The following is a 27,879-nucleotide window of genomic DNA, read 5'->3' on the forward strand; positions in this document are numbered from 1 at the left end:
CATCTAGAGCATATGCCAAGACTCTATTTGTGAGGGAGCGTCAGGCAGTGCATTACTGAGATTGTGTATCTATAGAGATGTAGCTACAGGGAGCACATTAGCTCGTAGAGATGGAATCTTTTCCTTATTTCTCCCTACAAAGTACTGTTCGTGAAGATAGTTTCGAGAGAACTTAGGGTGTCAGGTATTGGGTGTTAGTGCAGAGAAGTATGTTCAAATGTGCAGTATCTCCCTTATCCCTGCAGGTGTAAGGCTCCAATCTTATATACACGGCAATATTATTTTTTGGCATTTAAGCAAAAATAACTACAAATCAAACAGATTTAAATAAACAAACAACATCATAACTAAGTCGCAAAGAGAATAGATGAACAGTCTCATCCGCATGTATTACAAAGCAAAATAGGCATTACGATAAGCTTAACTGAGTCTCAACATAAAATGTAACATGAAGAGCGGTGTATTGGTTATCGAACCGCTCAGGTTTTGCGGGTTATTCAATTAGCGCATTAGTGCAAACAGCAGAAGAGCCGGCTTAAGTATGGTCTTTCCGTTATTAGCCTATGCCCTCTTTGGCTGACGCTGCTTCGTAAGACAAGACCGGCATTATCAGAGATTTTGCCGTTAGAACAAGTATGGCCGTTGCAGATTTTGTGAGAGGGTCTGCAAATAGGTTTTCAGTTTTTGCAGAGATCAATGTCGCTCCTGTTAACCTAGTAACGAAAGAGGCTGTCCCATGTTCATGCTCCGTTGCTGAGGTGGCGGTTAGGGCCATTACAGAATGTGTAGGGAAACTGGCGGGCAGATCGTTAAGTTCATCTGTGCATACTGCCGCTTTAATGATATATGCTGTTATGGTGATATCAGAGGTAAGTGCTTCTTCAGCCTTTTCTAAGTTCTGATGCCGAGAAGCTACCGATTTGCAGGGATCCGTCATCTGTGTAGTGAGTTTCGCTCTATGTCCCTGAGGAGGCATTGCCTGTGAAGTGCCGTACTTGGTGTCAGATGAGCCAGCCTCTGGTCGGCGCCATTTTGGTGATGTACATTCAGGTCTGGGAGCGCGGATCTCAATTAATAAATGCTGTGTAGCTTCTTCCAGCTTAGTAAATGCCGGCAGCAACATGTTTTTTAAGGAGAGTACTATCTCCGTGAGTTGGTGATCTTCTGAGAAGAAGTTAGACATTATGTCTGCCCGGGCTGCCGCTACTCAGGATAACACACTGTGCACTGCTCCCGTTTCCAATCTTCCCCCAAAATCTCTACTTTTTCTGACTTCTCGGGGGCCAGGAGCTGGAAATCCTGATCCCTTAAGGTTCCCAAACAGCCGAACTGCTAAGGGTGGTTAGGATGGCTTGAGGTATGGCCACTTTCAAACAATAAGTTGGAGACAATAATCGGAGCTTCATAGTCTTGAGGCCATCTTGGGTCGCCGGCCACCGGAAGTCCTAGGGCATGTAATTTTTAACAACTTTCCAATTTACTTTTATCACCAAATTTGCTTTGTTCTCTTGGTATTCTTAATTGAAAGCTAAACCTAGGAGGTTCATATGCTAATTTCTTAAACCTTGAAGGCCGCCTCTAATCTAAATGCATTTTGATAGTTTTTCACCACTAGAGGGCATTAGTTCACGTGTTTCATATAGATAACATTGAGCTCATGCTCATGAATTTACCATGGCGACAGTTCTGATTGGCTAAACTGCAAGTCTGTCAAAAGAACTGAAATAAGGGGGCAGTCTGCTGAGGCTTAATTACAAGGTAATTACAGAGGTGTATAATTATAACTGTGTTGGTTAGGCAAAACTGAGGAATTGGTAATTAAGGGATTATCTATCTTTTTAAACAACAACAATTCTGGTGTTGACTGTCCCTTTAAGCTTATCAAAATAATACAATAATTTATGTATGTATGTGTGCACATAGATATGTACACATATGACTACATATATACATACACACATACAACTATATACACAAAGTAAGATTCATTCAGCTTGTCATCACATTTTTAAAAAATGGCTCACTAAATGTACATCTTTAAAGGGACAATATACACCAATTTTCATATAACTGCATTTAATAGACACTACTATAAAGAAGAATATGCACAGATACTGACTGAGCTAAAAATCCAGTATGAAACCTTTTAAAAACTTACTTAGAAGCTCCCAGTTTAGCACTGTTGATGAGGTAGTCTGGGACACCCACTGAAAGGGACTGGGTAAACAAAAAGAGCAAACACCTCCCCCCTTCCCTGCATATTAAAAGACAGATAGCATAAACAGGAGCCTGCAGGAGTCTGTAAACGTGCGTATACATCTGGCACTGTGGGGCTGTACATAGAGCAGATGAAGCATACAATTTACTTGCTATCAAATTTACATTTTTCTCTTGAGTTCCTTCCTACTAAGTATGCAAGTGTCTGAAGAACTACACATGTAACATTGTTACAAATATTGCTGCACATGCACTGCTGCCATAGTCAAGGCTCATGTACACTCCTAAGACTACCTCTGTATGGTCTCTAGGAAACAAGTAAGTGTATTTGTGCATTCTATGTTCTTCCTACTATTTCCTGCGTACTACATCTCCATATGTACCATTAAACATAACAAGAATAGATAACAGCAATTCAAAAGATTTAAAATGAGAAACACTGGATTATTAAATTACATAGTATCAAACTATGTTATGAACAAGATAATTAATGTAAATATACTTCTGCAATATATTGCAGATAATTTAATTGCCTTTGTTTTCTAGTATTTTTTAATATGGTGCTTACAATAGCAGTTAATAACTTTTTTAGTCTGAAAACCATAGAGTGCCACTTTTCTATGCTTAGCTATACTGTAAGTAGGAACTGTTATGTACAAATTTACGGTTTATTTCTATATACAAGTTACATTTTCTTTTTTACAAAAATAAATTATTTACTTTTGTTCTAAATTAGCAGTATTGTTGTTTCGTAACAACTGTTCATTTACTCCCCTTCCTCTTTCTGTTTTATGCAGCATACGTAGAACAGAGAAATAAAAATGGAGCAGTAAGCTACCAAAGCTAAAAGTAGTTTACGGCTCCATTTTAGTACCAGGTTTGCATTGAAAAATATTGCCCAATGCGTATAGTCGCTCTTTTCGCGTATGTTAGCATTGTGCTAAAACTTCTATCTGATGTCAGATTTTTTCGAAGATCACGCCATAAGTTTGTTGCTTTGGTAACCCGACCGTACACTATAAAATGTATGTTTTTTCCGTCTGCGTTATTTATCTGTGATCACCTCTAGAGAGAAACAAAAACAAAGATTTAATAAAAAACATATTTTGGTTTTATTACATTTTAAAATGTATTGATATATGTTATATTTAAGGCTAGATTTATCAAGCGCAAGGAGAATTCTCTTTGTAATTCACCTATGGGTTCTCTGCAGCTCACCTTTAGAGAAGCGCATCTGTGCTCTCAAATGTACCCAAAAATTGTTGTTTCTTTTTTACGCTTCTCCATAGGAGAACTGAGGAGATGTAGAGATCCTGTCTGATTAGTATCTGCGCCTTATTAATCATTACAAATAAGCAACTATTCTCCATGTAAGTCATATATAAACCAATAGAAATATTTATACAGCCCCACTAGTAGCTTGAACAAACTGTCATTTAAGAAAATAGATATGTTTTCATTGTTTTTGTGCTTCTTTTTTAGCGCTCCTTTTATCAAATAATGTTATGCCGCAATAGATGTTTTTTTTTTTTGCCCTGATATATTGCGCTCCAATATACATTAATATTCTTTGTTATATATTATTTTTGCACCTTGTAGAGCCCTTTTTTGGGACCATTGCTACAACTGGTAGAGAATAGATTTCTAATGCTTTTCTTCACAGTAGTTATGGAGAACATTAAAGGGACATGAAACCCAAAAAAATGATTTCATGATTTAGGTATAACATACAATTTAACAACTTTCCAGTTTACTTCTATTATCAAATTTGCTTAATTCTCTTGTTATCATTTGTTGAAGGAGCAGCAATGCACTACTGCTTTCTAACTGAAAACATGGGGAGCCAATGACAATCAGTATATGTATGCAGCCACCAATCAGCAGCTAGAATATAGGTTATTTGCTGCTCCTGAGCTTTCCTAGAAAAACCTTTCAGCAAAGGATCACAAGAAAAGGAAACAAATTAAATAATGGAAGTAAATTGGAAAGTTGTTTAAAATGGCACACTCTTTCTAAATAATGAAAGAAAAAATTTGGATTTAATTTCCCTTTAATGCACACATTTGCAAAAGAACTTTCAGTCCTCTATAGGAGAAAAGAAATGATAAATTTGTAACTATTCAAATTAATGAGGAGTACTATAGGAAATACAACGCAAATTATATAATTGAACCCTTTGTTTTGGAGCACATGTTCTCCAAGGAGAATGGGAACAGAGTAGGAGAATTTCGCTTTAATGTTGTTTTTCTTTTACATTTTGCAAGATGTCTCAATCAGATCCTGTCTCAGAAGCAACTGTTGGAACCCTGCTGCCTGATCACAGTTCTACCAAAGCTAAGTGTATCTGTTATAACTTAGCAGAGATTATATCTCCAGCTGTAGTATGTAACAGTTGCCATGATAAGCATTTGCATGCAGAAAATGTTTCCATCAGTACTAGTACTGTTTCTGTTGTTCCTTCAACATCTAATGTACATGATATCCCTGCTGATATGAAAAATTATATTGCTGATGCGATACAGAAGGCTTTGTCTGCTATTCCGCCTTCTAATAAATGTAAAAGGTCTTTTAAAACTTCTCATAAATTTTATGAAATTTCTAATGACCAACAACATACTAAAATATCCTCCTCTGATGAGGATCTCTCTGATTCAGAAGATTCTACCTCAGACATTGACACTGACAAATCTACTTATCTTTTCAAGATTGAGTATATTTGTTGCTTATTGAAAGAAGTGTTAGTTACTTTGGATATTGAGGAGTCTAGTCCTCTTGATATCAAAACTAGTAAACGTTTAAATTCTGTTTATAAACTTCCTGTGGTTACTCTTGAGGTTTTTCCAGTTCCTGATGCTATTTCTGATGTGATTGCTAAGGAATGGATTAAGCCTGGTACTTCTTTCATTCCTTCTTCTAGGTTTAAAAAGTTGTTCCCTTTGCCAGCGGCTAGATTAGAGTTTTGGGAAAAAGTCCCCAAAGTTGATGGGGCTATTTCTACTCTTGCAAAATGTACTACTATTCCTATGGAAGACAGTACTTCTTTTAAAGATCCTTTAGATTGGAAACTTGAATCTTAGCCAGAAAATAAATAAGATTTCCTTAGATATCTTCTCAGGCCTGCTATTGCTATGGCTGATGTTGCGACTGCATCAACCTTTTGGTTGGATAGCTTAGTGCAACATGAGACAGATCCTGATTTGTCTAGCATTGTTTGTTTGCTTTAACATGCTAACCATTTTATTTGTGATGCTATTTTTTATATCCTCAAAATCTATGTCTTTAGCTATTTTAGCTAGAAGAGCTTTATTGCTCAAATCTTGGAATGCTGACATGGTATCTAAGTCTAGATACTATCTCTTTCTTTCCAAGGTAACAATTTATTTGGTTCTCAGTTGGATTCAATTATTTCAACTATCACTGGAGGGAAGGGAGTTTTTTGCCTCAGGATAAAAGATCTAAGGGTAAATCTAAAGCTTCTAATTGTTTTCGTTCTTTTTAACAGAACAAGGAACAGAAAACCAATCCTTCCCCTAAAAACTCTGGTTCCAATTGGAAACCTTCTTCAAGTTGGAATAAATCCAAGCCTTTTAAGAAACCAAAGCCAGCCCCCCAAGTCTGCATGAAGGTGCGGCCCTCAATCCAGTTCAGCTGGTGGGGGGCAGATTGAAATTATTCCAAGACATTTGGGCATATTCTGTTCAAAATCAGTGGATTCAGAATATTGTCTCAAGGGTATCAAATAGGATTCAGAATAAGACCTCCTGTGAGAAGATTCTTTCTCTCTCATGTTCCAGCAAATCTGGTGAAGGCTCAGGCTTTTCTGAAGTGTGTTTTAGATCTAGAGCTTTCAGGGGTAATAATACCAGTTCCGTTTCAGGAACAGGGTCTGGGGTTTTATTTGAATCTATTGTCCCAAAGAAAGAAAATGTATTCAGGCCAGTTCTGAAGTTTTGAATCGTTTTGTAAATGTCCCAACTTTCAAGATGGTGACTATAAGGGCTATTTTGCCTTTTGTTCAGCAAGTTCATTATATGTCCACAATAGACTACAGGATGCATATCTTCACATTCTGATTCATCCAGATCACTATTGGTTTCTGAGATTCTCTTTTCTAGACAAGCATTACCAATTTGTCACTCTTCCATTTGGCCTAGCAACATCTCTAAGGATCTTTTCGAAGGTTCTCTGTGCCCTTCTATCTGTAATCAGAGGACAGGGTATTGCGGTGTTTCCTTATTTGGACGATATCTTGATTCTAGCTCAGTCTTTACATTTAGCCGAATCTCACACAAATAAACTAGTGTTGTTTCTTCAAAGACATGGTTGAAGGATCAATTTACCAAAGAGTTTCTTGATTCCTCAGACAAGGGTCACCTTTTTAGGTTTCCAGATAGATTCAGTGTCCATGACAGACAAGAGACGAATGAAATTGGTTTCAGCTTGTCGAAACCTTCAGTCTCAATCATTCCCTTCAGTGGCTATGTGCATGGAAATTTTAGGTCTCATTACTGCAGCATCGGACGTGATCCCCTTTGATCGTTTTCACATAAGAACTCTACAGCTTTGAATGCTGAATCAATGGTCCAGGGAATATACTCGGATATTACAATTGATATACTTAAATCCCAACATTCAACTCTCTCTGACTTATTGGTTAGACCATCATCATTTAATTCAGGGGGCCTCTTTTGTTTGTCCTACCTGAACTGTGTTCACAACAGATGCAAGTCTTTTTAGGTTGGGGAGCTGTATGGGGATCTCTGACAGCACAAGGGGTTTGGAAACCTCAAGAGGCAAGGTTGCCAATCAATATTTGAGAACTCTGTGCTATTTTCAGGGCTCTTCAGGTTTGGCCTCTGTTAAAGAGAGAACCATTCATTTTGTTTTCAGACTGATTTATATATAAATCATCAGGGTGGGACTCGCAGTCCCCTAGCTATGAAAGAAGTATCTCAAATACTTTCTTGGACAGAATACAGCTCTTGTCTAATTTCTGCGGTGCATATCCCAGGTGTAGACAATTGGAAAGCGGATTATCTCAGCCGTCAGACTTTACATCCGGGGGAGTGGTCTCTCCATCCAGATGTATTTTGTCAGATTGTACAGATGTGGGGTCTTTCAGAAATAGATCTGATGGCTTCTCATCTAAACAAGAAATTTCCCAGGTACCTGTCCAGGTGGACATGGTGGATGCTTTAGCAGCTGCTTGGTTTTACCAACCTGTTTATATCTTTCCACCTCTAGTTCTTCTTCCAAAAGTGAACTCCAGGATCATTATGAAACAATCGTATGTTTTTCTGATAGCACTAGCTTGCTCTCGCAGGTTTTGGTTTGTGGATCTTGTTCGGATTTCCAGTTGCCAGCTTTGGCCACTTCCTCTAAAACCAGACCTTCTGTCTCAATGGCCGTTTTTCCATCAGGATCTCAAATCATTAAATTGGAAGATATGGAAATGGAACGCTTAGTGCTTAGTCATAGAGGTTTCCCTGACTCAGTGGTTAATACTATCCTACAGGCTCGTAAGCCTGTTTCTAGAAAGATTTATTATCGAGTTTGGAAGACCTATATTTCACGGTGTTCTTCTCATAAATTCTTTTGGCATTCTTTTAGAATTCATTTACAGTTTCTTCAGGATGGTTTGGATAAAGGTTTGTCTGCAAGTACTTTGAAGGGACAAATCTCTGCTATTTCTGTTTTATTCCATAGAAAGATTGCTAAGCTTCCTGATATTCACTGTTTTGTTAAGGCTTTGGTTCGTATCAAGCCTGTTATTAAACCAATCTCTCCTCCTTGGTGTCTTAATTTGGGTTTGAAGACATTGCAGGCTCCTCCTTTTGAGCCTATGCATGCTTTGGATATTAAACTACTTTCTGTTGTTTCTTTTGGCTACCTCTTCAGCTAGAGGAGTTTCTGAATTGTCTGCTCTCTCTTATGAGTCTCCTTTTCTGATTTTTCATCAGGATAAGGCTGTTTTGTGGACTTTGTTTAAATTTCTTTCTAAGGTTGTGAATTCTAACAACATTAGTAGGGAAATTATTGTTCCTTCCTTTTGTCCTAATCCCAAGAATGCTCTTGAAAGATATATGCATTCTTTGGATGTTGTAAGAGCTTTTAAATATTATGTTGAATCTACTAAAGATTTCAGAAAGACTTCTAGTCTATTTATTGTCTTATCTGGTTCTAGGAAAGGGCAGAAAGCTTCTGACATTTCTTTGGCATCTTGGTTGAAGCTTTTGATTCATAAAGCTTATTTGGAGGCAGCACAGTCCCCACCTCAGAGGATCACAGCTCATTCTACTAGATCAGTCTCCACTTCTTGGGCTTTTAAGAATGAAGCTTCAGTTGATCAGATTTGCAAAGCAGCAACTTGGTCTTCTTTGCATAAATTTACTAAATTTCACCATTTGGATGTATTTGGTAGGAAAGTTCTTCAGGCAGCTGTTTCAGTTTGATTCTTCTGCTAATGTTTTAAGGTTTTTTTCTTTCAATTTATGAGAAAAATGTATTTTTGTGGATTCAATTTTTTCAGCGGAAAATGGCTGTTTTAATTTTATCCCTCCCTTTCTAGTGACTTTTCTGTGGACTTCTACATCTTGGGTATTTTTATCCCATACGTCACTAGCTCATGGACTCTTGCCAATTACATGAAAGAAAACATAATTTATTTAAGAACTTACCTGATAAATTCATTTCTTTCATATTGGCAAGAGTCCAATAGAATCTAGAATCTAGTGATTATGATTTTTTGTATAAAAGCACAATTATATTTCCAGTTTCTCTTTTTTGAAAGCTTTTGTACTACTTATTTTATCAACCCACTACTTGGCTATTCATTAAACTGAATTGTGGGTGTGGTGAGGGGTGTATTTATAGGCATTTTGAGGTTTGCCCCTCCTGGTAGGATTGTATATCCCATATGTCACTAGCTCATGGATTTGCCAATATGAAAGAAATTCATTTATCAGGCAAGTTCTTATATAAATTATGTTTTTTAGGGGCAAATATAGGAGAATAGCAATGATAAATCTTGTCCTTTGTGTTGCCCTAGGCATAGGCCTAGTGTGAATTATGGAGATATATATCATAGATTAAAATGCCATTTGAAGGAATGTTTTTATTTGATTACCATTCAAGCAATTCCATATATCATTTTATTATTGCATGCCACATTGCGTAGTAATAAAATATACATTCTCTTTACCTCTAAAAGTAGGCAGGGACAGTGGCTGTATTGTATTTGTTTATGCTGCATAAAAGGGTTTTATTATGCTACATTACATTACATTGCTCAAGTCAACATGATCTCACATAAACAAAATATAAAAACAGTGACTTTTTTCAGAGTAAATATTCACAACCATTCCATTAGAATTGCCTTAAGCTTGTAATTTGTTTAATTGCTATAATTACATTGATATCCAAAATGTGCAAAAGCAAATGATTCCTAATTTAAAAAATCTAATGTCTGTAAATAAGCTGGATTTTTTACATTGGTTTTCAGTTTAACATTTAGTGATAATATAGAATTATTATCCTTCATGGTTAAAAAAACAAACAAACAAAAAAAACAAACAAACAGTGTGCTTTTGTTACCCTTACTGATAACATCACTGGCATTGGAAATTCATCTTAGACATATTCAAATAATTAAAGGGATAGATAGCTCTAAACTGAAATGTACATAGGTGCATTTCAAATTGAAACAGTATAATTTTTGCAATAATGTTTCTAGTAACAGTTATCACTGTTTTTGGCCGCATACACAAATATGCTGTGCGTGCCTGTGCACCAGTATTCAACACCATGCCTGTCCAAGATAAACAGATTTACTTTAGAGACCATCCTAGAGTCATTTGATGATCTTCAAACTACTTTAGAGGTCATTTGCACATCATCAGACATCATCAGGCTTGTAAAGTCATCAGATAAGGTAAACAATTCTGAGTGATGACTTCAGAATTATTAGCAGATTACCTTACTGATTACTTCACAAGCATGAACAGCCAGTAAATGACTAGAGCAGGGGCATCAAGCTCATTATAAACGGGGGCCACTGGCCAAGGGTTCTTATTCTAGGGTGGCCACTTAAACAGATTGAGTGCTCTGGAACTGGATATACTAGAAATTGGAAGTTACATTTACCCATGGTAAAAGCTGTAGTCCACAATAGACATACACAGTGAGCTCGATTTATCAATCCTTGGTGGACAGGGGCGGACATATTTGCCCCTGTCTGCCTGAGCTCTCTTCTGGCGGGCAGCAATCCGAACAGGGTAGGGTAGCAGCTGCTTGATAAATGCTGACTGCAGGTTCACCCTGTGTATATTTATCTTGTGAGTGCCAAGTGAAGTGATCATTCTGGAACTGAATAAAAAGTGACATTTATCTAAGCAGTGCATAATGGGAGTCTACACTGGACAATGCATGCTTGTCTTTATAATTATCTTGTGAGTGCCTATATAGGACATCAACTTGTTACACCCATTTACCTAATAAACAAGAGAGGGCCATATTAAACTATTTTAAGGGCTGCATATGGCTCCAGGGCTGGTACTTTGAGACCACTGCTGTAGAGCCATCTCATTTAAATATTTTGGCCTGTGGGCATATTTCAGGATGGTTTCTGATGACTAGTCTGGAGTCATCAATTTACTTCAGAATGACTCCAGGAAGATCATACTTTTTGACCAGGGTTATCAGATTGCTGGAGGTGGTGATGTGTATTGAAGAGTTAATTTGTGTCATACAAGCCAGTGCTGACTGTTTTGAGAAGGTGTGGTGTTTGAATGCTATTGCACGGGCCCTGTGCTGTAATCCGATAATTTTCTTAGAACAGTGGGTCCCATTTCAGTTTTCTGGTAATGACATGATTTGACAATATCCTTACCTGAGTACAGGTGTGTCAAATAGATTGACAGAATAACTAATGCACCACCTGAGTTTAGGACTGAATATACTTAGATGTTAGCCTTTATGGTTATTCTTAGACAGGGATGGGGAACCTTGGCCCTCCCGATGTTTCAGGTCTACATTTCCCATGATGGACTTCAGAGTGCCTAAACATCATGGGTAGTGTAGTTCTGAAATATTGGGAGTGCCAAGGTTCCCCATCCCTGTTCTAGGACATGTTTGAATTAGATAGTCCCTTTTCTGGAGTGACTGGTATATACATAAAACTATGTGAACCTCTAGCATTACATCTACATTGTGGGATTTTTATCCCAGTCTCCATTTCATCTTCATAAGGGCTCACTCCTGTCACTTGCAAGAAATACTTATCTTTGCAATTGAGTTGTACTCACTACTTTAAATGATTCAGTGTAATCTTCAGCAAATCTGTTCAGTGTTGGGTATGTGGCAGGATGATGGACAACATGTATTTGGCAAACATGACATTACAGGTGTTTCAACTTTTTGGTTGACTGAAGAATAGAAGGATAATAGATAAATATTAATACATCTTATTCTAATTTTTATATCCACAGTCTAGTTCTTATCTTCACCTGACCAATCTTCCATTCTGTGTAGAAGTGTTGGTGGTAATGCCACACAGGAAGTAGTAGTTTGCTGTTTCATCTGTTTTTATCTTTTGAAATCCATTTATATAAATCCGGATTTACATGTTTTTTGTTATTCCTCAATTGTAATTTCAATACATAAAGGGTCAGATTACAAGTGGAAAGCAATTTAACGATCATGCTTAAGACTTAACTGTGATGGAAGTACAATTTTTGTGCCTGTCGGGTTGCGCTCGTATTACAAATTGAAAGTAAACTGTTAGCCGAACTTAGAATATTGCGAATATGATAAGCTAATCCCCATAGAGTAAAAAAAACAAAAAACGTACTTGCGTGTAAACCCGATCACATATTCTCAAGTTCACTAACCCGACATGAAAATATAAATATTTCACATTCCAATGTTCTTCATATGGAAGAATATGTTCTATTTATTCATGCTGGTATTTTGGTACAATATATATTATATATATATATATATATATTAGTCCTAAAGCCCATGCACACAAGCCAAAATTCCCATCCACTTGGATCCCCTCTCACTCCGTCCCTCCTTTCCCTGCCGCTCTCAATTTTTTTTCCTGTAGTGCAGTGGTCCCACCCGCTACTTTTAGCGAGATTGCAGCAGAGAGGTTAAGGCCTGTCTCACGCAGTCTCTAATGCGCATGACCATGTAGCAGTCACACACTGATCCTCATGTCTTTATGGCCAGGTATGTTTGTCTCGCGCTGCAGTCTCTACTACACATCGGACAAACCTACCTGTCCTTTTATAATATAAGATATATATATATATATATATATATATACAGCAAAATGTGGCAGGTGCACTATCACAAACAGTTCAATTCCAATGCCAGGGTGCTAGAGTAGGGTTCAATCTATGGAAAACAGGAAACAGTACTCACTGGTCTTGAGAGGTCTGATGAAGGGGTGTACTTCCCGAAACGTCACTGAATAAATCCAGTATTTGTCAAGACCAGTGAGTTCTGTTCCAGTTTTCCATATATATACCTTATTGAGCATCTGTGGGGCATCCTCAAACGGAAGGTGGGGGAGCCCAAGGTCTCTATCATCCACCAGCTCCGTGATGTCACCCTGGAGGAGTGGAAGAGGACTTCAGTGGCAAATTGTGAAGCTCTGGTGAACTCCATGCCCAAGAGGGTTAAGGCAGTGCTAGAAAATAATTGTGGCCACACAAAATATTGACACTTTGGGCCCAATTTGGACATTTCCACTTAGGGGTGTACTCACTTTTGTTGCCAACGGTTTAGCAAAGTGTCATTTCTTCAGTGTTATCACATGAAAAGATATAATAAAATATTTACAAAAATGTGAGGGGTGTACTCACTTTTGTTGTTTACTGTGTAATGTATGTATGTATGTGTATATATATATATATATATATATATATATATACATGATTATATATAGGTGCAGATATATATAGGAATATCTATTTATAAATGCATAGAACGTATTCTGCTATGTGCAGAACATTGTATATATGTCTGTAAATACACAAATAAATACATTTGTACACACATACAGTATAAACACACACACACACACACACATATATATATATATATATATATATATATATATATATATATATATATATATATATATATATATATATATATATAACAAAAACAAAAAGGGTACAGGACAAATGGTCAATATAAATGTGTAATCCAATACCAATTAACTGGCATTGACATAAATAATTAATTAAGTGGTGCAGACCCTATAACAAATTACATACACAACTATAAGAAAGAGTTTGGAACATGTAAATTAATGAACGATATGAAAGAGGGAATCAAGCAGAAGAGTGCTTGATTCCCTATCTTTCATATGGTTCATTAATTTACATGTTCCAAACTCTTTCTTATAGTTAGTTGTGTGTGTGTGTGTGTGTGTGTGTGTGTGTGTGTGTATGTGTATATATATATATATATATATATATATATAATAAATATATACAGGTAGCCCTCAGTTTACGCCGGGGTTAGGTTTGTAAATTCAAACCCAGTTTATAATTTAAGTCAATGGGAAGTGAGGGAGTTAGGTTCCAGGCCCCTCTCAAAATTGTCATAAGTAACACCTAATACATTATTTTTAAAGGTTTGAAATGAAGACTTTAAATGCTAAACAGCATTATAAACCTAATAATTTAGATTGTATCATCATCAAACTAAGTTTAATGAACAAAAAATGTGCTAAACATCACCTAATAAAATAATTACACAATAGATTTTGTTCATTAAACTTAGTTTGATGATGATACAAACATTTTTTTAACTTGCATTTTTTTGCAAACAGTTCTCTGCATTGTTAGCATGTTAGATAATATTGGTTCTGCACCTTTTGTATGCATATCAATCTGCAGTGATTAATAGGAAGTTAGGCACCCTCACCTCAAGCTGCTGGACAGGAAGATAATAGGGAAGTGGCTGCAAGATCTTGCTCTATAGGTTTTGTCTGATCTGAGTAAACAGATCAATTTCAGGCTGTTAAACTAGTTTAACTTTGCTGAAACACAGACAGCTCCACCTACTGGCTATTTTAATTAGTGCACTGATTTTTAATGCATTTCAATAGCAGTCCCATGACTGAAAAAAAAGGTTGTTATTCTGAAACGGAGCAAATTGAACCGGCGTAAACCGAGGGCCACCTGTATGTGTATATATATATGTGTGTGTGTGTATGTGTATATATATATATATATATATATATATATATATATATAACCCCAATTTCCGAAAAAGTTGGGACAGTTAGGAAAATGCAAAAAATTAAACAAAGTCATTTGAAAATTCATTATTAACACATTATTTGATATGGTGACTGCAACACGTTCCAAAAAAGTTACGACAGGGGCAATTTAGGACTAATAGTGATGTGACAAGTTGAAAAAAGAAGTTGATGTGAAACAGGTGAGGCAATCATATAATCATAGTATATAACGAGCCTCCAAAAAAAGCCTAGTCCTTCAAGAGCAAGGATGGGTCGAGACTTGTCAATCTGCCAACAAATGTGTCAGCGAATAATCCAACACTTTGAGAACAACATTCCCCAAAGACAAATCGGTAGGATTTGGGGCATTTCACCTTCTACAGTGCACAATATAATTAAAAGATTCAAGAAATCAGGTCAAATCTCAGTGAGTAAAAAGGCAAGGCCAAAAACCACTTCTGAATGCTCAAGATCTCCAATCCCTCAGACGTCACTGTCTCAAAAACTGTTATGAGTCTGTAATGGATATCCTGACATGAGCTCGGGAATACTTTGGTAAACCTTTGTCAGTCAACACCATTTGTCGCTGCATCCACATATGCAAGTTAAGACTTTACTATGCAAAGCAGAAACCATACATCAACACTGTCCAGAAGTGTCGCCGACTTCTCTGGGCAGGGTCTCATCTGAGATGGAAAGTAGCACAGTGGAATCATGTTTTGTGGTCCGTAACTTGCACATCTGTGAGGGCACCATTAATGAAGAAAGATTTGTTTACATTTTGGAGCAACATATGCTGCCATCCAGACGTCATCTTTTCCAGGGACGTCCCTGTATTTTCCAGCAGGACAACGCCAAACCACATTCTGCCCGGATTACAAGTGCATGGGAGAGAGTGTGGGTGCTAGCATGGCCTGCTGCAGTCCTGGCCTGTCTCCGATTTGAGAATGTGTTGCACATTATGATGCACAAAATAAGGCAACGAAGGCCCCGTACAGTTGCACAGCTGAAGACATGCATAATCTATGAATGGGGAAAATTCTCCTTGCTAAACTTAACCAACTGGTGTCTTCAGTGCCTAAACGCTTAATAAGTGTTAGTAAAAGAAAAGGTGATGTTACACAGTGGTAAACAGTCAACTGTCCCAACTTTTTTGGAGTCTGTTGCAGTCATCAGATTTGAAATGAGTGTCTATTTTAAAAAATACATTAAATTCACAAAGTAAAACATCAAATAATGTGCTAATAATCGGCTAGATTTAGAGTTTTGTCGGTAAGGACCCGCATAGCTAACGCCGGCTTTTTTCTGGCCGCACCATAAAAATAACTCTGGTATTGATAGTCCACATAAAGGCTGTGTTAGGCTCCAAAAAAGGAGCGTAGAGCATATTTAACGCAGCTTCAACTCTCGATACCAGAGTTGCTTACGGACGCGGCCAGCCTCAAAAACGTGCTCGTGCACGATTCCCCCATAGGAAACAATGGGGCTGTTTAAGCTGAAAAAAAAAAACTAACACCTGCAAAAAAGCTGCGTTCAGCTCCTAACGCAGCCCCATTGTTTGCTATGCGTAAACACTTCCTACGTCTGCACCTAACACTCTAACATGTACCCCGAGTCTAAACACACCTAACCTTACATTTATTAACCCCTAATCTGCCGCCCCCGCTATCGCTGACCCCTGCATATTATTTTTAACCCCTAATCTGCCGCTCCGTAAACCGCCGCTACTTACATTATCCTTATGTACCCCTAATCTGCTGCCCCTAACACCGCCGACCCCTATATTATATTTATTAACCCCTAATCTGCCTCCCACAACGTCGCCTACACTTATTAACCCCTAATCTGCCGAGCGGACCGCACCGCTACTATAATAAAGTTATTAACCCCTAATCTGCCTCACTAACCCTATAATAAATAGTATTAACCCCTAATCTGCCCTCCCTAACATCGCTGACACCTAACTTCAAACATTAACCCCTAATCTGCTGACCGGAGCTCACCGCTATTCTAATAAATGTATTAACCCCTAAAGCTAAGTCTAACCCTAACACTAACACCCCCCTAAGTTAAATATAATTTGAATCTAACAAAATAAATTAACTCTTATTAAATAAATTATTCCTATTTAAAGCTAAATACTTACCTGTAAAATAAATCCTAATATAGCTACAATATAAATTATAATTACTTTGTAGCTATTTTAGTATTAATATTTATTTTACAGGCAACTTTGTAATTATTTTAACCAGGTACAATAGCTATTAAATAGTTAAGAACTATTTAATAGTTACCTAGCTAAAATAATAACAAAATTACCTGTAATATAAATCCTAACCTAAGTTACAATTAAACCTAACACTATACTATCATTAAATTAATTAAATAAAATACCTACAATTACCTACAATTAAACCTAACACTACACTATCAATACATTAATTAAATACAATGTCTACAAATAACTACAATGAAATAAACTAACTATAGTACAAAAAATAAAAAAGAACTAAGTTACAAAAAATAAAAAAATATTTACAAACATAAGAAAAATATTACAACAATTTTAAACTAATTACACCTACTCTAAGCCCCCTAATAAAATAACAAAGCCCCCCAAAATAAAAAATGCCCTACCCTATTGTAAATTACTAAAGTTAAAAGCTCTTTTACCTTACCAGCCCTGAACAGGGCCCTTTGCGGGGCATGCCCCAAGAAGTTCAGCTCTTTTGCCTGTAAAAAAAAAACATACAATACCCCCCCCCCAACATTACAACCCACCACCCACATACCCCTAATCTAACCCAAACCCCCCTTAAATAAACCTAACACTAAGCCCTTGAAGATCTTCCTACCTTGTCTTCACCATACTAGGTTCACCGATCGGTCCAGAAGAGCTCCTCCTATCAGCCAATCGGAATTAAGGTAGGAATATTCTGATTGGCTGATCCGATCAGCCAATCAGATTGAGCTCGCATTCTATTGGCTGATCGGAACAGCCAATAGAATGCGAGCTCAATCTGATTGGCTGATTGGATCAGCCAATCAGATTGAACTTGATTCTGATTGGCTGATTCCATCAGCCAATCAGAATATTCCTACCTTAATTATGATTGGCTGATAGAATCCTATCAGCCAATCGGAATTCGAGGGACGCCATCTTGGATGACGTCATTTAAAGGAACCGTCATTCGTCGTTCAGTCGTCGGCCAGGATGGATGTTCCGCGTTGGAGGTCTTCAGGATGCTGCCGCTCCGCTCCAGATGGATGTCGATAGAAGATGCCGCCTGGATGAAGACTTCATCCAAGCGGGGCAGAAGAGGTCTTCCATCCGATTGAAGTCTTCAATCGGATGGAAGACCTCTTCTGCCCCGCTTGGATGAAGACTTCTACCGGATCATGGACATCTTCAGCCCCCCGCTTGGGCTTGGATCAGGACATCGGAGGAGCTCTTCTGGACCGATCGGTGAACCTGGTATGGTGAAGACAAGGTAGGAAGATCTTCAGGGGCTTAGTATTAGGTTTATTTAAGGGGGGTTTGGGTTAGATTAGGGGTATGTGGGTGGTGGGTTGTAATGTTTGGGGGGGTATTGTATGTTTTTTTTTACAGGCAAAAGAGCTGAACTTTTTGGGGCATGCCTAGGCTGACCATATTGCCGCTTTAAGAAGGAACACATATGAAAAATACATATGTCAGGGTTCTTATACAAAACATTTCTTTAAACAGCCCTGAAAACAGCCCTGACATATGTATTTTTCATATGTGTCCCTTTTTAAAGCGGCAATATGGTCAGCCTAGGCATGCCCCGCAAAGGGCCCTGTTCAGGGCTGGTAAGGTAAAAGAGCTTTTAACTTTAGTAATTTAGAATAGGGTAGGGCATTTTTTATTTTGGGGGGCTTTGTTATTTTATTAGGGGGCTTAGAGTAGGTGTAATTAGTTTAAAATTGTTGTAATATTTTTCTTATGTTTGTAAATATTTTTTTATTTTTTGTAACTTAGTTCTTTTTTATTTTTTGTACTTTAGTTAGTTTATTTCATTGTAGTTATTTGTAGATATTGTATTTAATTAATGTATTGATAGTGTAGTGTTAGGTTTAATTGTAGGTAATTGTAGGTATTTTATTTAATTAATTTAATGATAGTATAGTGTTAGGTTTAATTGTAACTTAGGTTAGGATTTATTTTACAGGTAATTTTGTAATTATTTTAACTAGGTAACTATTAAATAGTTCTTAACTATTTAATAGCTATTGTACCTGGTTAAAATAATTACAAAGTTGCCTGTAAAATAAATATTAATCCTAAAATAGCTACAATGTAATTATAATTTATATTGTAGCTATATTAGGGTTTATTTTACAGGTAAGTATTTAGCTTTAAATAGGAATAATTTATTTAATAAGAGTTAATTAATTTCGTTAGATAAAAATTATATTTAATTTAGGGGGGTGTTAGTGTTAGGGTTAGACTTAGCTTTAGGGGTTAATACATTTATTAGAATAGCAGTGATCTCCGGTCGGCAGATTAGGGGTTAATAATTGAAGTTAGGTGTCGGTGATGTTAGGGAGGGCAGATTAGGGGTTAATACTATTTATTATAGGGTTATTGAGGCGGGAGTGAGGCGGATTAGGGGTTAATAACTTTATTATAGTAGCGGTGCGGTCCGCTCGGCAGATTAGGGGTTAATAAGTGTGGGCAGGTGGAGGCGACGTTGAGGGGGGCAGATTAGGGGTTAATAAATATAATATAGGGGTCGGCGGTGTTAGGGGCAGCAGATTAGGGGTACATAGCTATAATGTAGGTGGCGGCGCTTTGCGGTCGGCAGATTAGGGGTTAATTATTGTAGGTAGCTGGCGGCGACGTTGTGGGGGGCAGATTAGGGGTTAATAAATATAATTCAGGGGTCGGCGGTGTTAGGGGCAGCAGATTAGGGGTACATAAGTATAACGTAGGTGGCGGTCGGCAGATTAGGGGTTAAAAAATGTAATCGAGTGGTGGCGATGTGGGGGGACCTCGGTTTAGGGGTACATAGGTAGTTTATGGGTGTTAGTGTACTTTAGAGTACAGTAGTCAGGAGCTTAATAAACCGGCGTTAGCCCAGAAAGCTCTTAACTACTGACTTTTTTCTGCGGCTGGAGTTTTGTCGTTAGATTTCTAACGCTCACTTCAGACACGACTCTAAATACCGGAGTTAGAAAAATCCCATTGAAAAGATAGGATACGCAATTTACGTAAGGGGATCTGCGGTATGGAAAAGTCGCAGCTGAAAAGTGAGCGTTAGACCCTTTTTTGAGTGCCTCCAAATACCGGAGTTAGCCTAAAACCAGCATTAGGAGCCTCTAACGCTGGTTTTCACGGCTAACGCCAAACTCCAAATCTAGGCCAAAGTGTTTTCAATATAGTACACAGTGAATTAAATTTTCAAATGACTCTCTTTTTTTTAGTTGTTCACATTTTCCATACTGTCCCAACTTTTTCGGAATTGGGGTTGTGTGTATGTGTGTATATTATATATATATATACATCTTTAGACATGTATATGTATGTATGTCTAACAGGGGTGTATTTTGGTTTAAGAAAACAAGGTACTTACCTAGTGCAGTAGATTAGAGGGGGACAGCACTTTTTTGAGGCTATATTTATAAGAAGCTTACAGTTATTTTAGAAGTATTATACAAGTATATAATGGGAGGTTTTGCCCAAGAAGCTTACATTCTAGGGGTGGTATAATAAAAGAGTACCTATGGTGCTTATTGTTGAGGTAAATCTGAACCTTTCATTTATTTAGCTTGCTATTGCCTTTAGTTTAGTTCTGTTGACTTTCAGCACTCATTATTGTGTTTGGGGAAGTATTGTTTCAAGAAATCCGAGTTTGGGTTTATATATATATATATTGCAGCAATAGACAGATGTGTGTAAGTGTGTCTGTGAATGTCTGTGTGTGTGTGTGTGTGTGTGTGTGTGTGTGTATGTGTATACATATATATATACAGGGAGTGCAGAATTATTAGGCAAATGAGTATTTTGACCACATCATCCTCTTTATGCATGTTGTCTTACTCCAAGCTGTATGGGCTCAAAAGCCTACTACCAATTAAGCATATTAGGTGATGTGCATCTCTGTAATGAGAAGGGGTGTGGTCTAATGACATCAACACCCTATATCAGGTGTGCATAATTATTAGGCAACTTCCTTTCCTTTGGCAAAATGGGTCAAAAGAAGGACTTGACAGGCTCAGAAAAGTAAAAAATAGTGAGATATTTTGCAGAGGGATGCAGCACTCTTAAAATTGCAAAGCTTCTGAAGCGTGATCATCGAACAATCAAGCGTTTCATTCAAAATAGTCAACAGGGTCGCAAGAAGCGTGTGGAAAAACCAAGGCGCAAAATAACTGCCCATGAACTGAGAAAAGTCAAGCGTGCAGCTGCCAAGATGCCACTTGCCACCAGTTTGGCCATATTTTAGAGCTGCAACATCACTGGAGTGCCCAAAAGCACAAGGTGTGCAATACTCAGAGACATGGCCAAGGTAAGAAAGGCTGAAAGACGACCACCACTGAACAAGACACACAAACTGAAACGTCAAGACTGGGCCAAGAAATATCTCAAGACTGATTTTTCTAAGGTTTTATGGACTGATGAAATGAGAGTGTGTCTTGATAGGCCAGATGGATGGGCCCGTGGCTGGATTGGTAAAGGGCAGAGAGCTCCAGTCCGACTCAGACGCCAGCAAGGTGGAGGTGGAGTACTGGTTTGGGCTGGTATCATCAAAGATGAGCTTGTGGGGCCTTTTCGGGTTGAGGATGGAGTCAAGCTCAACTCCCAGTCCTACTGCCAGTTTCTGGAAGACACCTTCTTCAAGCAGTGGTACAGGAAGAAGTCTGCATCCTTCAAGAAAAACATGATTTTCATGCAGGACAATGCTCCATCACACGCGTCCAAGTACTCCACAGCGTGGCTGGCAAGAAAGGGTATAAAAGAAGAAAATCTAATGACATGGCCTCCTTGTTCACCTGATCTGAACCCCATTGAGAACCTGTGGTCCATCATCAAATGTGAGATTTGCAAGGAGGGAAAACAGTACACCTCTCTGAACAGTGTCTGGGAGGCTATGGTTGCTGCTGCACGCAATGTTGATGGTGAACAGATCAAAACACTGACAGAATCCATGGATGGCAGGCTTTTGATTGTCCTTGCAAAGAAAGGTGGCTATATTGGTCACTGATTTGTTTTTGTTTTGTTTTTGAATGTCAGAAATGTATATTTGTGAATGTTGAGATGTTATATTGGTTTCACTGGTAAAAATAAATAATTTAAATGGGTATATATTTGTTTTTTGTTAAGTTGCCTAATAATTATGCACAGTAATAGTCACCTGCACACACAGATATCCCCCTAAAATAGCTATAACTAAAAACAAACTAAAAACTACTTCCAAAACTATTCTGCTTTGATATTAATGAGTTTTTTGGGTTCATTGAGAACATGGTTGTTGTTCAATAATAAAATTAATCCTCAAAAATACAACTTGCCTAATAATTCTGCACTCCCTGTATATATATATGTGTGTGTGTATATATATATATATATATATATATATATATATATATATATATATATATGTATATGTGTGTGTGTATGTATGTAGTGTGTGTGTGTATATATATATATATGTGTGTGTGTGACAGTTTGTATGTGTCTGTGACTATATTTGTGTGTGTTTATGTGTGTGTGCCTATGTATGTGTGTATATGTATATGTGTGTGTGTGTATGTATGTAGTATGTGTGTGTGTGTGTGTGTATATATATATATATATATATATATATATATATATGTGTGTGTGTGTGTGACAGTTTGTATGTGTCTGTGACTATATTTGTGTGTGTTTATGTGTGTGTGCCTATGTATGTGTGTATGCAAGTGTTTTGCAAGCCATGGTGAATATTTATTTACTTTGTAAATGCTGTAAAAAAAAAACGCTGCTCACTGAGCAAAAAATATTACGGCCAAAAAGGTCTAAAACCTGGGGGGGCAGCAGAATTTTGAGTGCTTAAGGCAGCACAAAAACCTAAATATGCCACTGATGTCTATGTTAAGCCCTTTGCCTGCCTTTTTTTCCTGACACCTGAGACATTGTATCTTTGAGCCCTTATAACTTTTTTGTGCAATATTTTTTTTAATAATTTTTATTAGATGGTGTTATTATGAGTGTAAGTGTACTTTGTAATGTATTTTTGACGTGTTTTGTGAGACTTTTTTGTTTTGCAAAATAGTTAACCAGAGCTCTGAGGTTGTGCTAACTTGACGCACATTAACTTCAATTACGCTCAAGCGATCACTTTTACTTTCAATTTGTAATACAAGCGGAAAAACCCGACACGTACAAACAGCTGCACTAAACCCTTTTTTTGCTTGCACGCAACAGCGTGCCACTCGCAATCTAGCCCAAAATTGGTTTCTACAAGTTAACTTGTGTATTATGACTATGTACCATAGCAGATATTGCCAGCTTTGCATATCTATAGTTGGCAGATACGCTCAGTATTATAAAGGCATAAATAAATTATATAATGCAGGCTAAAGCTTACAAATTAATTGTGTGCACTACTACAAACTTACGGGTGAACTATGTGTTTTTCCTATTTTGTGAACCAAAAGGAACTAATTTTTGCTTTGCGATAATTATTTTTGTATGTCTTGGAGAGCAAGTTCCTAATATTGTAGTCCATAATAGGGGAGATACAAACCTCACTGAAGTGATAACAGTAATAATTATGTGCCATATCTTGTTAAAATGTTGCTATGTTAACTAAATAATTTTTTCCCTTATTATATCCTTGCAGGCGACTGGTGCAGGCAGTTTATGTGCACAGTGGTTTGAACTGCCCTTCGGATTCACAGTGCAATTAGCAGAACTAAAATGTAAGTACTGGTCTGAAAGTGAATTACAACAGAATTTTCTGAATGCATCTTCATAAAGATGTACTGTGTAATATAGATGCAGAAGACATTTTAAAGAGATCCAAAATCCCCAGAATGCTATTTTACAATCAACATTAATTAAAAGGAAGCATCACAGCTCAATCCAAGCAAATGATACTAATGAGAGGGCCTGTTACTATAATTTCTTTCTTAGATATGGAGAGTCCACAATGTCATTCAATTACTAGTGGGAATATCACTCCAGGCCAGCAGGAGGAGGCAAAGAGCAGCACAGAAAAGCTGATAAATGTCACTCCCTACCCATAATCCCCAGTCATTCTCTTTGCCTCTGTCAATGATGAAGTTTGGTGTCTGAAGAAAAAAAAAAGATTTATTTTCGCTACAAGCAAGATTTTTGGGTATAGCTGTAGGCCATGTCAATCTCTGCAGTAGAGTAGTGGTGGATTTAAAGCAGTTAGAAAGTTGTGAGCTAGTGTTTGCTTGGTTTTATAACATATTTGCTGCCCATGATATAGAAAGCTAGAGTTAGTTACTCTGTTCTTTCTTTTTTTACAGGTCTCTGTAAGGAGTATGTGTCCTTTTATGCCTAGTATGCTGTCTACCTGCCGGCCAGCAGGATGCGCAAGGAAGTATTTTTGTCTTCTAGGTTTGGAGTTTTGCACTTATATTTAAAAAAAAAAAAAATATGCATTATTGTTTTAGGACGCATTAAACCCTTAGTAGGGTTTTTATTTTGGCAGTGTGCAGGCACAGGATATGTATGTGTGAGACTTAAGGTTAACCTTCCTTTATGGATAGGAAAGGGTTAACTTTTTCTTTTTATTTGTGGCTCAGTTTATTTTGCTGTGTGTTAAAGGTCCCTTTTGCTTGGTTTTATGGGTCTTTATTTTTTTTGTTTATGTTTGCTCTTGGAGCAGTGTTAAAGCTATGGTCACAGTTTGACTTTAAGAGGGCTCGGTTTGCAGAGATTCGCATCTTAGCTTCCTGTTGGTGTTTTTGCCACTTCTGTGTTCGCGCACTTTCACTTTGCGCTCTGTTAAGCAAGCCGGTCACATGATTCACTATCTCTTCCACTCTCAGTGTTCAGAGCGGCATCAGCGATGCTGGTTATGTTTAGGAGACCGGCAAGGTTATTTGGCAAGCTGTTTTTCTCCAACCGGGGGGCAGGTAGGACCCCTAAGTTTGCTGAGGTGTAGAGGGCCTTCATTGGGGTTGTGTCATATTGAGCACATCAGTGTGAGTATAACATTTAAAGTGATAGTACTTTGAAAGGAAAAAAAAAGGTTTTATTTGCTTTTTTCTTTGGGAAATCCTTAAGCTTAGATCATGGAGCAGGAGTGTGATAAATGTTTGTTGTGTCTTGAGGCCCAAATTTTTTTACCCATGCAATTTTGTTCCTCCTGTTTAGACAGAACTTTAAAAAGTAAAGATAAACTTTTTGTTTCTGAGCCTAATGTCTCTTAGGATGATGCTGTTCAGGCAATGCAACATCTTTCTCCTCAAATGTCCCATGCCTCTATGGCGTCACATGCAGTGCCCTGCAGTTTCTCTCAGCCTCCTGGTGGAGTTTATTTGCCTGCAGATATTGCTGCTCAGGTATATTAGGCGGTATCTGCGGCATTATTTGCTTTTCCTATGTTGGGGAAACGCAAGAGGAAAACTAAGCATATTTCAGATAGTAAGGTTTCTGTCCTTGCTGCTGCTTCAAAGTTTGCCTTCCCACATAACTCTCAGGAGGAGGTTTCCTCGGTGGCTTCTGAGGGTGAGATATCATATTCTGACAGTATAATTCCTTTTGCCTGATGCTGAAGAAGTAAGCTTTAGGTTTAAGCTTGAAGACCTTCGTGTATTGTTAAAGGATGTATTGGCTACTCTGACTCTCCTGTCGAGGTCTCAATCCTAAAAAATCTAGTAAACTTAACAGATACTATGAGGCTTATTTAAAAAAGATGTATGTTCAGCAGGGTCTTCAATGGCAACCTGCAGTCTGTATTCCCACAGTAGCAAGTGCAGCATCTTATTGGTGTGATGCTTTGTCTAAATCTATTTTAGAAGAGACTCCGTTGGAGGAGATTCAAGATAGGATTAAGGCTCTCAAACCAACCAATTCCTTTATTTATGATGCAAACATGCAAGTTATTAGATTGGGGGTCAAGTTGTCAGGCTTCTCTGTTCTAGCCCGCAGGACCTTGTGTCTAAAATCTTGGTCAGCTGATGTTACTTCCAAGTCTAAGCTTTTGGCGCTCCCTTACAAGGGAAAGACCTTATTTGGACCTGGCCTGGCAGAAATAATTTCTGATTTTACGGGTGGAAAATGGTCTTTTCTACCGCAAGAAAAGAAGATTAGACTTTCATTCCTTTTGTAACTTCAAAGGTCAAAAGTTTTTCTTTTACAAACAGGAGCAATCTAAGTCTTATTGGAAGCCCAATCAGTCTTGGAACAAGGGGAAGCAATCAAAGAAACCTTCAGCTGAGCATAAGTCAGCATGAAGGGTCTGCCCCCGGTCCGGGACCGGCTCAATTGAGGGACAGACTTTCGCTATTTTGTCAAGCCGGTATATGAGATTTCCCAGATCCTTGGGCTGTGTACATAGTATCTCAGGGTTATAAAATATAATTCAAATCTCTTCCTCCCTAGGGCAGATTTCACCTCTCAAGGTTATCTGCAGATCAGGTAAAGAGAGGGGCATTCTTGAACTGCATTCACGATCTTTCCTCCCTGGGAGTAATTGTTCCTGTTCCAGTAAGGAAACAGGGTCTAGGATTCTATTCAAATCTATTTGTGGTTCCCAAAAAATAGGGAACTTTTCAACCCATTTTAGACCTAAAGTGTCTCAACAAGTTTCTCAGAGTACCGTCCATCAAAATGGAAACCATTTTTCCATTCCTCCTTTGATCCAAGATGGTTAGTTCATGACGACCATAGATCTGAAGGATACGTATCTTCATGTTCTCATCCACAGGGATCATCACAAGTTCCTGAGATTCGCATTTCTAGACAAATATTTTCAGTTTGTGGCTCTTCTGCTTGGCCTTGCCACAGCTCCCAGAATTTTCTTAAAGGTTCTGGGGGCTCTTTTGGCAGTGATCAGGTCTTGTGGAATTACAGTGGCACCCTACCTGGATGACATATTGGTTCAGGCACCATCTTTTCAACAAACAAAATCTCATACAGAGATCTTGTTGTCTTTTCTACATTCCCACGGATGGAAAGTGAATCTGGGAAAGAGTTTCCTTGTTCCAGCTACAAGGGTGGTTTTCTTAGGGACCATTATAGATTCCTTATCTATGAAAAATTTTCTGACGGAGTCCAGAAAAGCCAAAATTCTCTCCTCTTGCCTCTCTCTTCAGTCTACTGTTCGGCCATCAGTGTTTCAATGTCTGGAAGTAATTGGTCTGATGGTCGCTTCCAAGGACATCATTCCCTTTGCTCGATTCCATTTGAGAGCTCTGCAATTATGCATGCTCAGACAATGGAAGGGAGATCATTCGGATCTGTCTCAGAGGATAGATGTAGATCAGTCAACAAGAGACTTTCAGTGGTGGCTTTCTCAGGAGCATATGTCTCAGGGCACATGCTTTTGGAGACCTTCCTGTGTGATTTTGACCACGAATGCCAGCCTGCTAGGTTGGGCAGCAGTCTGGGACTCGTTGAAAACTCAGGGACTATGGACTCGAGAGGAGTCTGCTCTCCCCATCAAAATTTTGGAGTTGAGAGCACTTTTCAGTGCTCTGATGGCTTAGCCTCAATTGTCCTTAGCCCAGTTTATCAGTTTCCAATCGGACAATATCACCTCAGTGGCTTACATCAACCACCAGGGAGGAACTCAGAGTTCCTTAGGCATGGAGGAGGTGGCACGGATTATTCAGTGGGCGGAGGCTCACAGTTGTCTTCCAGTCTGCCATCCACATTCCAGGAGTGGACAACTGGGAAGCGGATTTTCGGAACAAACAGACTTTTCATCCCGGGGAGTGGGCTCTCCATCTGGAGGTATTCTCCAGGTTAACCCTCAAATGGGGGATGCCGGAGTTGAATCTGATGGTGTCTCGGCAGAACTCCAAGCTTCCAAGGTACAGTTCAAGTTCAAGAGATCTGCAGGCCGCTCTGGTAGATGCTCTGGTGGTTCCTTGGGTTTTCAGGCTAGCATACCTGTTTCCTCTGTTTGCACTCCTTCCACGAGTTATTGCTCGTATCAAACAGGAGAGAGTTGGTAATTCTAATAGCTCCTGCATGGCCACACAGGATCTGGTATGCAGACCTAATGAAGATGTCATCTCTTCCACCTTGGAGGTTACCTCTGTTGAAGGACCTGCTAACTCATGGTCGATTCCTTCATCCAAATCTCGTTCCTCTGAAGCTGACTGTTTGGAGATTGAACTCTTAGTTTGGGCTAAGCATGGGATTTCTGAGTCGGTCATTGGAACCATGCTGCAGGCTCGTAAGCCTGTTACTCATA

At 38.3% G+C, this 27,879-nt stretch overlaps 1 protein-coding gene across 1 annotated transcript in view; it reads left to right on the forward strand.

The window, feature by feature from the left end:
• Positions 1–27,879, forward strand: part of CAMKK1 (calcium/calmodulin dependent protein kinase kinase 1) — an 882,751-nt gene that overhangs the window by 144,953 nt on the left and 709,919 nt on the right. The window contains exon 2 of the mRNA XM_053707509.1: positions 23,323–23,401. The gene's annotated coding sequence lies outside the window, so the exon portion shown is untranslated. The remainder of the gene's footprint in view (positions 1–23,322; positions 23,402–27,879) is intronic.

Source organism: Bombina bombina, chromosome 3 (assembly GCF_027579735.1).
Source record: "Bombina bombina isolate aBomBom1 chromosome 3, aBomBom1.pri, whole genome shotgun sequence".
NCBI classification, from domain to species: domain Eukaryota; kingdom Metazoa; phylum Chordata; class Amphibia; order Anura; family Bombinatoridae; genus Bombina; species Bombina bombina.